At 34.5% G+C, this 16,077-nt stretch overlaps 1 long non-coding RNA gene across 1 annotated transcript; it reads right to left on the bottom strand.

The window, feature by feature from the left end:
* Positions 1-2,326: 2,326 nt before the first annotated feature.
* Positions 2,327-15,691, bottom strand: LOC107668473 (uncharacterized). The gene is made up of 3 exons (XR_001631899.1): positions 15,678-15,691; positions 15,607-15,612; positions 2,327-2,390 (listed from the first exon to the last, which is right to left on the bottom strand). It is a non-coding gene; the product is annotated as an uncharacterized LOC107668473 (long non-coding RNA).
* Between the last annotated feature and the right edge of the window lie 386 nt (positions 15,692-16,077).

Below are 16,077 nucleotides of genomic sequence, written 5' to 3'. Positions count from 1 at the left end.
CCAGGGAAACGGAAATGTCACAGCTCAAATGAGAGAGAGTGAGAGTGAGAGAGAGCGAGAGCGAGAGAGAGTGAGCGAGTGAGTGAGTGTGTGTGTGTGTGAGCGAGCAAGTGAGTGTGAGCGAGTGTGTGTTTGTGTGTTTGTGTGAGTGAGTGAGCGAGCGAGCGAGCGAGCGAGTGAGTGTGTGAGTGAGTGAGAGTGAGTGAGTGAGACTGAGTGAGTGAGTGAGTGAGTGAGACTGAGTGAGTGAGAGAGTGTGAGTGAGTGAGAGTGAGTGAGTGAGAGTGAGTGAGTGAGCGAGTGAGCGAGCGAGTGAGCGAGCGAGCGAGTGAGATCACAGGTAGAGGATCGATATCTGAGAGTCTGAGAGACACCTGTCACTTCATGAATGACTATAATATATACAGTATATATATATATATATATACAGTATATATATCTGCCAACATCATTAAGGCCCTATGATTTCCATGATGCAGAAAATGTGAATGGAATCATAAAATAGTCATAAAATGGAATTTACTGTATAACATGGAACGTCACAGAATTTGGTCAATTTTGGATGAATGAAAAAAATATATATATATTGCTGTGGACTTAATCAAATCACATTATGGACTATTGTCTGTCAGGGTTATTATAGTTAACTAGAACTGAAACGGAAAGTAAAATTAAAACCATAAAAATTTTTACTTGAAATAAAATAAACATTAACTGAAATAAAAGAAAATATAAAAAAAAAATTTATTTCAGCTAGTTGCCAACATTTCATATTTTAATTCATTTTAACTTGACTAAAAATGTGTGTGTGTGTGTGTGTGTGTGTGTGTTTATTAGTTTATATTAGGTTTAGTAATTTTGTTGTTTTTGACATTTTTAGAAGTTTTTGTTATATATGACAAAAACACAACAAAATTGCTAAAACTTTAATTAAATTTAAAACAATATATAAAAAATAACATTTAAAAATACAAACAAAAAAATAAATAAAAACAGATTAAAAATATTAATAAAAACTATAAAAATGTGAAAAAAAGTATTTAAAAAAAAAAGTATTTAAAAAAAAATCTACAAATTCTTGAAATCAAGATACATTTGCTTGAGAAGGAAAATGACTAAGAAGATATTAAGTCTTGTTTTCTGAAAAAAAAAAGAGAGATGAAAATTAAGTGACTTTATATTTAAAACAAGAAAAACGGGTCAGAAAAAATAATCTTATTTTCCCTTTGAATTAAATTTATTTTTATTAACCCATTGGCAGCTATTTTTTTTCTTGTTTTAAGACTAAACTCACTTAATTTTGATCATTTTTATTTAGAAAAAAAACGTAATATCGTAAGTCATTTTGCTTCTCAAGTAAATGCATCTTGATTTAAGAATGTTGAGATATTTGTTCTGGAAAACAAGACAAAACTACTGAGTAAGAAAATAATTTTTGCAGTGCATATCAAATGCTCTTGATACTAGCTATAAAAAGGATCAAAGCACAAGTGATAAATGCACTTTCATGTTAATTCCCAAAACATAAAATCAGCAACATACAATTTCATATTCTTATTACATTCCACATCCAAAGTAAAATCTCTCTGGTCCAAAATTCCACTAATCCACATATGAAGCAGCATTCACACTGATGAACCAGACATAAGTCATAGGTTTTCATTGAGAGTTTGCGATGCACGTGACATGAGCGACAGAGTCTGTCAGCAATGTGACTCTCTGTGTGCTAAAGTTGACAGCGGGACATTAGCAGGTTTTGCCCGGCAGAAATCATTCATTAACCCTAATGGCTCCAGATTGCAATTTATTACAGCTGTATTTGTAACCAACCATCCGCGGGGCTGGAAACGTGTCACAACAGACAAATATTGGATATTTGTCACGGACGCTGTCATTTAACGTGCGACACGTGCTACTCTTTATAGCTGCTGGCCATATTCCCAGTTTAAATTGGATATTTCTTACTAATTCAACCCACCTGCCACTACTGACATATTAAAAGCAACCTGTTATGATGGAACGGGAGGGTGACGGGACGCAGACGGGACTCGTAAACGCTCAGGCTGCGTATGGCTGCATGAGAACAGGGAGGCTCATTTATTTCCACTTTTGTCGCTGTTGTCTTCATTGTCTGCATGATTAAACCAGCGCCACGCAGCTCTGCTCAACAAACAGTCTAATTGAGAATGACCTTGGTGAATGATACATCAGCCACACACACACACACACTGATGTCTGAGATCTGGTGTGTGATGCGCTGGGGATGGATGCGTCTTCACTCTTCCGTATCGCTGAATGCTGCGTGTGTTTTTGTGCTGTTACCTTGGCTGGTTTAGACCTGTCATGGATAAATAAATGGGACACTAAAACCGCCAGGTATGTGGAGGCAACTCATTAAAACGATTCATTCAAATGATTCGTTCAAAACACCTGATTCATTTAGAAACGAAGCATGGATGGATCATTGAATCACTGACTCCAATGATTTGTTCAAAAACAGATACATTCAGGAACGAAACACCACTTTGAGATGCGCCTTAGCAACCATATAAAGTCAAAAAACACTTAAAACAACTTAGCAACCATTTAGAACTTCCTAGCAACCACTCAAAACACCCTAGCAACCACATACAGTAGCAACACACAAAAAAAAACCTCAAAGCAACTTAACAACCCAGAATTCCCCAGCAACCATTCAAAACACCCTGGCAACTGCATAGCAACGCACAAAAACTCACAAAACCATAGCAACCATTCAGAATTTCCCAGCAACCACTCAAAACACCATAGCAACCATATAAAGTCGCAAAGCACAAAAAACACTTAAAACAACTTAGCAACCACTCAAAACACCCTAGCAACCACATACAGAAGCAACACAAAAAAAGTCAAAACTACTTAACTACCCAGAATTCCCCAGCAACCCTTCAAAGCACCCTAGCAACTGCATAGCAACGCACAAACACTCTAAAAACCCTAGCAACCACTCAGAATTTCCCAGCAACCACTCAAAACACCATAGCAACCATATAAAGTCTCAAAACACAAAAAAAATTAAAACAATTTAGCAACCACATACAGTAGCAACACAAAAAACTGTCAAAACAACTTAACAACTACCCAGAATACCCCAGCAACCCTTCAAAATACCCTAACAACTGCATAGCAATGCACTAAAAACACTCAGAACACCTTAGCGACAACCCTGAATTCCCCAGCAACCCTTCAAAACACCCTAGCAACTGCATAGTAACGCACAAACACTCTGAAAACCCTAGCAACCACTCAAAACACCATAGCAACCATATAAAGTCGCAAAACACAAAAAAAATTTAAACAATTTAGCAGCCACATACAGTAGCAACACAAAAAACTGTCAAAACAACTTAACAACTACCCAGAATACCCCAGCAACCCTTCAAAATACCCTAACAACTGCATAGCAATGCACTAAAAACACTCAGAACACCTTAGCGACAACCCTGAATTCCCCAGCAACCCTTCAAAACACCCTAGCAACTGCATAGTAACGCACAAACACTCTGAAAACCCTAGCAACCACTCAAAACACCATAGCAACCATATAAAGTCGCAAAGCACAAAAAACACTTAAAACAACTTAGCAACCACTCAAAACACCCTAGCAACCACATACAGAAGCAACACAAAAAAAGTCAAAACTACTTAACTACCCAGAATTCCCCAGCAACCCTTCAAAGCACCCTAGCAACTGCATAGCAACGCACAAACACTCTAAAAACCCTAGCAACCACTCAGAATTTCCCAGCAACCACTCAAAACACCATAGCAACCATATAAAGTCGCAAAACACAAAAAAAATTTAAACAATTTAGCAGCCACATACAGTAGCAACACAAAAAACTGTCAAAACAACTTAACAACTACCCAGAATACCCCAGCAACCCTTCAAAATACCCTAACAACTGCATAGCAATGCACTAAAAACACTCAGAACACCTTAGCGACAACCCTGAATTCCCCAGCAACCCTTCAAAACACCCTAGCAACTGCATAGTAACGCACAAACACTCTGAAAACCCTAGCAACCACTCAAAACACCATAGCAACCATATAAAGTCGCAACGCACAAAAAATAACTTAAAACAATTTAGCAACCACTCAAAACACTAGCAACACAACCAAATACAGTATCAGCGCACAAAAAACACTGAAAACAACTTATCAACTACCCAGAATGCCACAGAAACGCTTCAAAACACCTTAGAAACTGCATAGCAACACACTTTATTTTTGTGATTATTTATTATGATTATTTTACTTTCTCTTATGTAAAGCACTTTGAATTACCATTGTGTACGAAATGTGCTTCATAAATAAACTTGCCTTGCCTTGCCTAAAGATACTCAGAACACTTTAGCAACCATTTGGAATTTCTCAGCAACCACTCAAAACACCCTAGCAACCAGATACAATAGCAACACACAAAAACAACTTAGCAACAACCCAGAATGTCCCAGCAACCACTCAGAACACCCTAGTAACCACACAGCAACATATTAAAGCCAACTCAGAACACCTTAGCAACCACTCAAAACACGATAGCAACCATATAAAGTGGAAACACACCAAAAACACCTCAAACAACGTAGCAACCACTCAAAACACCCTAGCAACCACACACAGAAGCAACACAAAAAACAGTCAAAACTACTTAACTATGCAGAATTCCCCAGCAACCCTTCAAAACACCCTAGCAACCAGATACAGTAGCAATACACAAAAAACCCTAAAACAACCTAGCAACCACTCAAAACACCCTAGCAACCACACACAGAAGCAACACAAAAAACAGTCAAAACTACTTAACAACTATGCAGAATTCCCCAGCAACCCTTCAAAACACCCTAGCAACCAAATACAGTAGCAACACACAAAAAACACTTAAAGCAATTTAGCAACAACCCAGAACACCCTAGTAACCACTCAGAACACCCTAGTAGCCACACAGCAACATATTAAAACCCACTCAGAACACCTTAGCAACCACATATCTACAGCCTGGCAGCAGCTTCTATCACCTGAGCATCATAAGAGTGAGTTTTTTTTCCGTTGTAATGACCCTTGAGTGTGTTGTGTTCTCTGTGAGAGGAGAACGAGGCCTGATCGCTGTGCTCAGCAGGTGACGGCGGCTCGCTGGAGTGTGTAAGTGTGTGATTCACTCATTAATGAGTCTGCGTCTCGACCTCCCTCTGTTTGTTTACAGCACACACACACACTGATGTGTTTCCCAGGAGGAAATGCAGAAAAACACCTGGAGGAAGAGAAACATCCCAGCAGCTCCGCTCGAGTCTTACAGTCTTACTTCAATCGTGTGTCATGAGGCCGCCGGATCATTAAAACGCTTCATTAGGCACCTAATATTTGAGAGCGTTTCAGTCAAAGGCTTCGATATGCATCTTAAACGATGCTCAGTCTGGAAATATCATACTTTGGAAGTGGAGTTAAAAAACTAAACTCATGATTCTATGCTCTCTGGACAACATCTATAATCAGTAGAGCTGAGTATCGACACAGATTTCACAAATTGATTTGATTCTGATTCACAAGCTCTTGATTCGATTTGGTATTGATTCGCCTGCATATCTATCAGGAACACTACATGTCAATTTTTCTCAAAGGGAAGCTGGTAATGATTGATGGTAGCCATTGACTTCCATTGTATTTTTTTTTTTCCATTCTATGGAAGTCAAAGGCAACTATTTGGTAATCAGCATTCTTCAAAATATCTTTTGTGTGTGTGTGTGTATGTGTGTGTGTGTGTGTGTGAGAGAGAGAGTGTGTGTGTGTGTGTGTTCAACAGAAGAAACTCAAACAGGTTTGGAACAAATGGAGGGTACGTAAGTGATGACAGAATCTTTATTTTTTTGGGGGTGAACTATCCCTTTAAGAAAACAGTCTTGCAACTAAGTTTGTAAACTTACTTTAATAATAATATTAAAGGTCAAAATTAACAACAGAGTCCAAACTACAAAATTCAATTTCTATTTATTTTTTGAAATAATAATCAACTCTCAAATAAAAATGTTGTAAGCAAACATTTTGCACATGAGTCAGTTTTTATATCAACTTTTTAATGATATGAAAAATGCATTAAAATGAAATGAGTTTTGCTTAAAACAAGAAAAAAAATTGCCAATGGTGTCTGAAAAATCCATTTATTTTCCCTTTGAATTTGAAGTTTATTTTACTGACTCCATTGACAGATATTATTTCTTGTTTTAAGCTTAAACTCACTTCATTTTGATAATTTTTTCAGAAAACAAGACTTGATATCAAGTCATTTTGCTTCTCAAGCAAATGCATATTGATTTATGAAAGTTTAGATGTTTGTACTGGAAAACAAGACAAAAAATACTGAGGAAGAACACTGTTTTGCAGTGTGGGGACTTGAAACGTCTGAGAAGCAGGGGACTCGATTATTCGCTGTTCATTTATACTTGCTGCTGTCTAGGAGAAACAAACGAGACTCTTTATTTGGAGATTGTGGTAGAGCTGCATTAAATAACGAGTCTCTGACAAAACCCGAAAAGGCTGCGATGATCTCATCGATGAGCTGATGGTTCGGATGAGCTCATCCTTCCTCAATTAAACTTTAACCATTAACGAGAGTTTTAAATAGCTCAAAATATCCACCGTCTCCGTTACTTCATCTGTGTCTCCATGACTCTTAAACTATGACAGTTTTGCTGATCCAAAATTAAAGGGATATTTCACCCAAAAATGAATATTCTGTCCAACCCAACAGTTGCTAGCCACTGACTTGCACAGTATTCTTTCCCATACAATGGAAGTCAATGGCTGCTAACTGTTTGGTTCCCAACATTCCTCAAAATATCTGCTTTTGTGTTCTACAGAAGAAAGAAACGTAAGCTTCGGAACAACATGAAGGTGAATAAATGATGACAGAAATTATTTGTTTGGGGTGATCTGTCCCTTTAAGAGACATTGACTGAACCATGGTGAAAAATCAAGCATTATTTTTTTTTATTATTATTTATATATTTATATTTAATTTTTTAATTAAAAAAATTTATTATTATTTATATATTCAGATCGATTTGCCTCTTTTGCGTCTCTAGAAAGGTGTTGTTTCTCTCGTCATCTGTCTCTCATCTGAGCTCAGGAGGAAATTACATGTCACATGGACTATTTTAACGATGTCCTTACTACCTTTCTGGGCTTGTCTATGCACATTAGGTCAGAAAGCTCTCAGATTTCATCAAAAATATCTTGCAGTGAATCTTTGTGGTATGCATGTTTCATCTTTAGACTTTGCTTGTTTTGAAAGTATGGAATGAATAATGTATGTCTTTATAGTTGCTAAATGTCTTTTTAGATGTGGATTTTTTTTTATGCTACTCTGGTTTTACATCTGGTGATATTCAGGGAGAAAGTGAACAATTGTCACAATCAGACAGGTGTTACATGCAAAGAATCTGTAGTAAGTATCTTAATTTGTGTTCCGAAGATGAACAAAGGTCTTACGGGTTTGGAACGACACGAGGGTGAGTAATTAATGATAGAATTTTGCTCTGAAGGTTCGTATTTAAAGGTGTTTGTCATTAATTTCGTGTTCAGTGTTGCCTTGATCTCAGTTACAGCGGTGCTGCTATCGTGAACTAAAAATACATTAACTATTAAAACAGTGTTTTTGGTCACTGAAATAAAGATGAAATAAAATAAAACATAAATATTAGATGAAAAACTAAAAACTTAAACTTGAAAATAAGGAATGTTGCCTTGGCGACTAAGAGAAAAAAATAAGTACTAAAATAACTAAAACTAAAATAAAAAAATAAGTAATATAAATTAATAAATAAAATAATGATTATATATATATATAATTCATATAAAATTATATAAATTTAAAAATATAAATATTATAAAATTATAATATAAAATATATATTATGAAATATATTATACTAGTGTAATTATTATAAAAACTAAAGCACAATTCCAAAAAAAAAAAAGGAAATTGAAAATATAAAAACAAAAGCTAATTAAAATATTAATAAATGCTATAATGTTAAATAAATAATACTAAAATAACACTGAAACAATGAGACAAAACCATAATTCAGAGAACAAAAATATGCAGCTTATATTTTTTGTTAAACAGAATGAATTATTAATTAGAAATCAGATCATTACTTGAGCTGCAAAGTGTCCAAATAATCTTTTGAAGTGAAAAAAAAAAAAATGGATACATGCTTATGACAAAGTCATAAAAACATTAACTTGTGGCTATAATTTTGAAAACAGAGTATTTTTATGTTTATTGTCAAGCTCTGACTACTGCCAATGCAAATGCATTAATATAACTTTGATTTTGACCATTTAAATACATTTAAAAATAAATAAACAAACAAAAATAAGTAAAGTTAAAATGGGTTTCTGTGGTAATTATGTGAAAGATGCTGTTGTTAGAGTTCAACACGTTTTGAACCGTGATCATTTGAAATCAGCATGAATCATGAGGTATTTCTAAAAGATATGCTCTGATTATGAGTTCAATATAATATGAAATGATTAAAAGGTGTAGGATATGCTCTGCACACACACTAGTCCATCTCCTCCTCACTATAAAGAGTCGGATCCGTCGGACCGTGTGAGGATGGTTGTGTGGATGCAGCGGCCCACATGAGACAGATTCAGCAGAAAGCTTTAATGACTTCAGCGTGATGCTCGCGCTCTGTCAGAGATCTAGAGCGGCGTTCAGCCGACATGTGTGTCACCTCAGGGCGGCTGTGCCACTGAGTATCCGACACGCTCTCAGCCTCAGGACCGAGTTTATTCTCCACTCAGGAGAACAATGAAGCTCAAACATCTCCATCTGCTCGGGCCTCGTCCTGCGGAGAGACGCACAAACACTTCAGTCTGCCTCCGAAACACACGCAGAACCACACAAACCTCCCTCAACTGCTCTTCAGGTGAACATCTGCCGGCATGTCCTTTACGACTGCTGCTAGACTCTTTATACAACATGACATTATACAACCAGCCAGATCTCGGGTAAAAACCCAGGCAAACTGTGTGACGTCAGCAGGTCTGTAATACCTGGAGAGTCACTTGTAAGGATAACAGAAATCATAGTGAACAGAAAACATAGTGAACAGAGCACTTATCTTGTTGATTTATCGGCCATAGATTATTTAATTTTATTATTTAATTTTTATTTAATTTCATTTCATTTCATTGTATTTAATTTAATTTTATTTCATTGTATTTCATTGTATTTCATTTTATTATTTTATTTTATTTTATTTTATTTTAAATTGCAATTTAAATGTCAAATTAAAAATGCAATTTAAATGTCAAGATATGCAAATAAGATGAGTTGCATTATTTCTCTGTTTCACAGTTTATTTCGATGATTTTGTTAAATTCAAACATACAAATTACCTTGTGATTAATTTTGCCTGTTCTTCTTGCTGTTTTTGTTTTGTTTTGTTTTGTGTTGTTTAGTTTAGTTTAGTTTAGTTTAGTTTAGTTTAGTTTAGTTTTATTTTATTTTATTTTACCATGAAACTGTGTGTGCATTATTTCATTAAAAAACAGGCAGAACAAATTGGGGAAATACATCTTACTTACTTATTTATTCATAATAATTTAAATCAAAAATAATTTAATAAAATTATTATTTAATTTAAAACTTTATAAAAACAAATTAATAATAATAATAATAATACACATATTGCATTCTCAGGCATTGTTAGAATTCATTTTAATTTTCACTTTATTTTAAGAACCAATTCTCACTTATTGGCTGTTTATTAGTACTTATAAAGCACACTTTAATGCCTTATTCTGCATGACACCATACCTAAACTTAACAACTACCTTACTAACAGCAAATTAGTAGTTAAGTGAGGCAAAAGTCATAGTTAATAATAGTAAGTTAATCGTGAGAATTGGTCCCCAAACTAAAGTGTTAACAAATAACAGTGTTTCATACATTCACCAATGCTGATTTTTACTTGCATTTGAAAAGTGTTCATTTTAGGCTCTGTAAACAATCTTGCATTAACATTTTTAACTGAGTGTCTATGATTGCATTCAAGAGTTTTTTTTTTTAAAGGAATTAATATGTTTATTGAGTAAGGATGCATTAAATTGATCAAAGACATCTATAATGTTACAAATGATTTCTACTGAAATAAACGCAGGAATCAGTGCATTAGGTCATGTACGTGTGTCTCCAGCACAGATGCGTCTGACCCTCGTTATGAGCTCAGGCCTCATTAAGGATCCATTACTGAGAACCTCGTTAAAATGAGTGCTGAGACCGGATCGGAGGGGAAAGAGATGATTGGATTAAATCATTATATAAATGTGATTTTACTGGAAAAAAAAAATAAAACACCTGCAGAAACCAATGGAGACGTTAGTCAAAGTTAATCCGAGTAATCTCAAGTCATGTTTCACTACAACCTCTCAAAAATAAAAGTTTGGTTTAACTTTAACAAATTATGACAGAAATATATTACTGCTGTACAGTCGAATGTACACTGTAAACAATTTCCAACTATTTCAACTTAAAAACTTAAGTTCAACTTACATTTTTAAGTCATTTTAAGTCGTTTCAACTTAAATTACACTTGTTGTATGAAAGTTGATTTTCATACAACAAACAAATTGAAATTGCTCAACTTATTTTGATAAGTTAATGTACTTACCGTTTACTAAAACATGATTTTTGTTTGACTTTTCAAGGAACATCACACAGTTTTCTGTCCATGTTTTCATTTAAGCTGTAAATCTGTTGTGCAATACTTTGCCAATAAATTAAAGGAATTGTTTAAATTTTATTTGATTACATTTTAAAAGATTAACTACTATTGTTAATTACATTTGAGCAGCACTGCTTTTGATAATAAATGTGTATTAAATCACAAAAAACAGAATTTCTGAAAAAAAATAAAACATTGATAGGGCACTATTATATTGTTAAAATTGTGAATTCAAAGTTTTATGAACTCAAATTGAAAAACATTTATTTTTTGATTATAAAATTTAATTAAATGAAATCCAGATAAACTGCGGAAAAAATGAAACATTTCATATGGCACTATTACTGTAAAATGTTTAATAAATCATTACATCTTTAAAGTTTTATGACTTCAACTGATTATACATTGTTTTATGATTATTAAAATTTAATTAAACCATTAAATGGAATCCTTGAAAATTAAAATGAAAAACAGTTTTTGCGGAAAATAATAACTAAAACATTTCATAGGGAATTTTACTGTTAAGTGTTTCATAAAATATTAAATTGTTATTCTGAAAGTTTTTATTTTTGTCTGAAAATTTTATTTTTGTATTATTTTATTCTGCTAACCAAACAGCTGATGGTCCCCATTGACTTCCAGTGTATTTTTTTCCCTACCATGTAAGTCAATGGCTACCAGCAACTGTTTTCTTACCAACATTCTTCAAATTATCTTCTTTTATGTAAAAGAAATAAACAGAAACTCATACAGGTTTGGAACAACTAGAGGGTGAATCAATGATAACAGAATGTTCATTTTTGGATGAACTGTCCCTTTAAGACTTATAATAGATCCTGCTGAACGTTAGTGCTTCACAGAAGAGAGAGTCATACCGGTTCAGAAGGACATAAATGTACATTCAAGGGTGAAATATTCCTATTAATTGCTACTGATTTAAGCTGATTTAACTGTAGATGTTTTTGGCTCGTTGAGGTCATTTGTGACCCTGCAGCACAAAAGCAGTGTTAAGTCGCTGGGGTATATTTGTAGCAACAGCCAACAATACATTGTATGGGTCAAAATTATAGATTTTTCTTTTATGCCAAAAATCATTAGGATATTAAGATCATGCTCCATGAATATATTTTGTAAATGTCCTACTATAAATATATCAAAACTTAATTTTTGATTAGTAATATGCATTGCTAAGAACTTCATTTGAACAACTTTAAAGATGATTTTCTCAATATTTTGATTTTTTTGCACCCTCAGATTCCAGATTTTCAAATAGTTGTATCTCGGCCAAATATTGTCCTATCCTAACAAACCATACATCAATGGAAAGCCTATTTATTCAGCTTTCAGATGATGTATACATCTCTATTTTGAAAAATTGACACTTAAGACTGGTTTTGTGCTCCAGGGTCACATTTGTCACGGTGAGCCGCTCACATCAGCCTGATTGAAGATCAACAGAGAGACGCGAGCGCTGAAGAAGCCAGTCATATGCCAAGCGTAGAGGACGAGACGTGATTTCAGTCTGAGCTTACGTCGTATTTTGACAGCAGAGTCAAACGCGGCGGCCGGATGTCATCGCATTAGCGGCAGACAGACGCAGGTGAGCGAGTCCCAGCGCTCCACAATCCTCCGGAGGACAAGCATCGGGCCGGTGACAGCAGTTCCTCCGGCCCTCAAAGATACATCTGACCGTCTATCAATCTGACAGCCGCTGGTCAGGAGCGCAGCTGACAATCAGTCAGACACACGCCTGTCAAACCAGCCGCTCTGAGAAAGAGGACGAGGAAAGACGGAGGAAAAAAGAAACACATGCTGGAGGATTTTTAAAGGGCTTATCATACACTTATAATGTGATTATGTTTTTGCGCCAATCATTTATTTGTGACCCTGGAGCACAAAAGCAGTAGATTTCCTACTGTAAATATATCAAAACTTAATTTTTGATTAGTAATATGCATTGCTAAGAACTTCATTTGGACAACTTTAAAGATGATTTTCTCAATATTTAGATTTTTTTTGCACCCTCAGATTCCATATTTCAAATAGTTGTTGTTCCGAAGTCCTAAAACAGACAATTAATCGCAATAACCGTGACTATTTTTAGACAATTAATCGTCAGCCAAATCTCATAATCGTGACAGCCCTAAAAAGCATTACAATAAATCGTGCTACCAATAGTGATTAAATCTAAAGATCTATTAGCTCATATCACATCAAACCGTGCAAATTATTATTGTTAAACGTTATTCTCAGATTATTAATGTTAACAAACTTACAAAACATTATTATAAGCTAACCGTTGTGAATCGGGCTAAAGTAAGGCGATAGTTTTGAACACTGGCTGGTTATGTACTTGCTCAAATATTGATTTCGGATCATTTTTTACCAAAAAAAGTTACGGACTGCAGCTTTAATAAAGTAGTGGACTGTTAATGCAATCCCAGAATGCACTAGGGCGAGAATATATGATGCAAGAAAAAACGGTAAAAGTACTTTTATTTTATTCAATACAAAAAAAAAATGCTGTTTTTTTTAATCATTTAATCAATTTATTTAACAAAAATTAAAATTAATTAAAATAAAAAATTATTATTAATTATTATTATTTTATTTAGCTAGGATGCATTAAATTGATCAAAAGCAACAGTATAGACATTTATAATTCCTAAGATTTATCATTTTTATATCGCAATTATAAATTCTAAAAAAAAGTATAATTTTTATATTACATTTATAATTTATAAAAAAAACTGCAGATCTTTTAAATATATAAAGTAAATATATAACATACAATATTAAAATAGAATATTTTAATAGAATTTAAGAAATTCATATTTTTATTCAGCAAAGATGCATGAAACCTGAAATGTATAATGTAGACTATTTTTATTTCAAATAAATGCTGTTCTTTTGAAGAAAATACAGCTGTGCATCACAGAAATAAATTACAGTTTAACAGATATTTATATAGAAAACAGCTGTTTTAAATCATAATAATATTTCACTATTTTTACTGTATTTTTGATCAAATAATTGCAGACTTGCTGAGCAGAAGAGACTTCTTTCAAAAACCAACTCCAAACTTTTAAACCATAGTGTAATTTTATGAATTTCACTCTAAGAGCAATTGTAGCTCAGCACCATCTTTCTTTCTGTCCTTCTGTTTTCTCGTCCTCTCCGAGCGTGTGTGTATTTTTGGGTGTGTGTTGGTGTCTCGGAGCGCGAGACGCGCCGCAGGGTCTCAGCTGCGATCAGTGTGTTTGTTTAGAGTTATTTAGACACTAGCCGCCCTTCACACACACACACACACCTGCGCATCACACCAGACCCTCCAGCGTTTATTACACACACAGACGCCGTCTCAGCTGACGAGCACAGATTATGTAGGCGGCTGTTACCTGGAAAAGACGCTGAGAAAACAAACGCTGTAGCTCAACAACAACAACAACATACAAATCAAACACACAACGCCACTGTAAAAACAACACGCATGAGGCTACAGCGTAAGAAACATACGAGCGCATTAAAATTAAATATTAGAGACTGAAATAATCAGTACTGATGACAAATACAGATCTGATCAGACTAAATTTAAATCACTAACTATATTTACTGTTTTAAAGGCTTTTTAGACTGACACAAAACAACATAAATGCAGAAATAAAGGATATTGTGATGAAACAATCATTCATGTGAAATTGACAACAGCAACGTTGTTTGTTTTAAATATTGTTTAACAAATATTAATTTTTAGTAACTGATGGAGATACTGCTATCTAGAGAGGAGAGCGGCCAATGCTTAATAAACATAAATAATAAACAATATTAAAATAGATTTTTAAAATAGATTTTTTTATGATATTAAAATTTTACTTTTATTCATCAAGGATGCATTAAATTGATCAAAAGTGACAGTAAAGACATTTCTAATGTAGCAAAAGATCTCAAATAAATGCTGTTCTTTTGAACTTTCTATTCATCTGTGAATCCTGAAAAATAAAATGTATCACAGTTTCCACAAAATATTGTGCAGCACGACTGTTTTCATCATTGATAATAATCAGAAATGTTTCTTGAGCAGCAAATCAGTATATTAGAATGATTTCTGAAGATCATGAAGACTGGAGTAATGATGCTGAAAATACAGCTTTGATCGCAGAAATAAATTACAGTTTAACAGATATTCATATAGAAAACAACTGTTTTATATTCTAATAATATTTCCCTATTTTTACTGTATTTTTGATCAAGTAAATGCAGCCTTGGTGAGCAGAAGAGAATTATATATTTTTAAAAAATCCTATCAACCTCAAATGGTACTGTATATAATGACACACATTTTCCCATTGATATTAATTGCAAAATGAAAAAAAAAAGCAGCCAATTAACTGGTAGTTTATCCTCTGTTAATGTAATGAGCATCACGTAAGAATTTTACTTTAACATGAAAAAAAAATATTTTAAAGAAAATGATTAATAAAATTAAGACATATTTTAAGTTCTGCCACAGTTCTGTGGCTGCCAACAAATATCACTGAAATGCATGTTGCTTATTTAATTTAATTTCACAGTCAGAAAACACATTCAATCCTGAATCAGTGTAAAATATGCTTCTCCAGATCTTAAGGTAATTGAATCGTCCTGCTCGACATTAAACACACCAGACAACACCACTATCAGCAGACTTCTGTCGGCCTGCTGGGAGACGAAATATTTTTTTTAATATTCTGTCACTTTAAAAGAGCCCTGGCTTCCTCACTGCATTTGTTTCCTAATCGTGCTCATTTCTGAATCCCAGCGAATCATCAGGCTGTACGGTGTCCCTGCGTCACGTTTCTCTCAGAGATTCTCACATCCAGCACTAAAAGGGACCAAAGGTGATGCTTAAAAGCTGTAAAAGGACGGTTTAATGAATGAGCCACGTGCCGAACGGAGGTGATAATGAGGTGTTGGTGCATGGATCACATGGACGGCTCTGATAACGACTTCACCTCCATTAGCAGCAGCGGCGGACAATCAGACGGGCCGCTCAGGATTCACCATCAGACGGCAGGAATGCGCTAATATTCGCCTAATAGCATGTCTCTGTGAGACAGACGGAGACATGGAGGACGGAGAAAACCAGGGAGAATGTCTGTCGAATGAGACACAATAAGCCATTTATCCTTGTTAGGTGGCATACAAGATATATATTTATATACGAGAACGAGACGAGAAGCACAGTGGTGTCCCGGTGCAACACGTATCACACACTGAACGCGTCGCGTCAGCAAACGGGATGAGAAATTGCGAAATTCCAGATA

Source organism: Sinocyclocheilus anshuiensis, unplaced genomic scaffold (genome assembly GCF_001515605.1).
Source record: "Sinocyclocheilus anshuiensis isolate Anshui unplaced genomic scaffold, SAMN03320099.WGS_v1.1 scaffold2085, whole genome shotgun sequence".
NCBI classification, from domain to species: Eukaryota; Metazoa; Chordata; class Actinopteri; order Cypriniformes; family Cyprinidae; genus Sinocyclocheilus; species Sinocyclocheilus anshuiensis.
The sequence above is the reverse complement of the archived record's forward strand: the minus strand, read 5'-3'. Positions and strand labels throughout refer to the sequence as shown.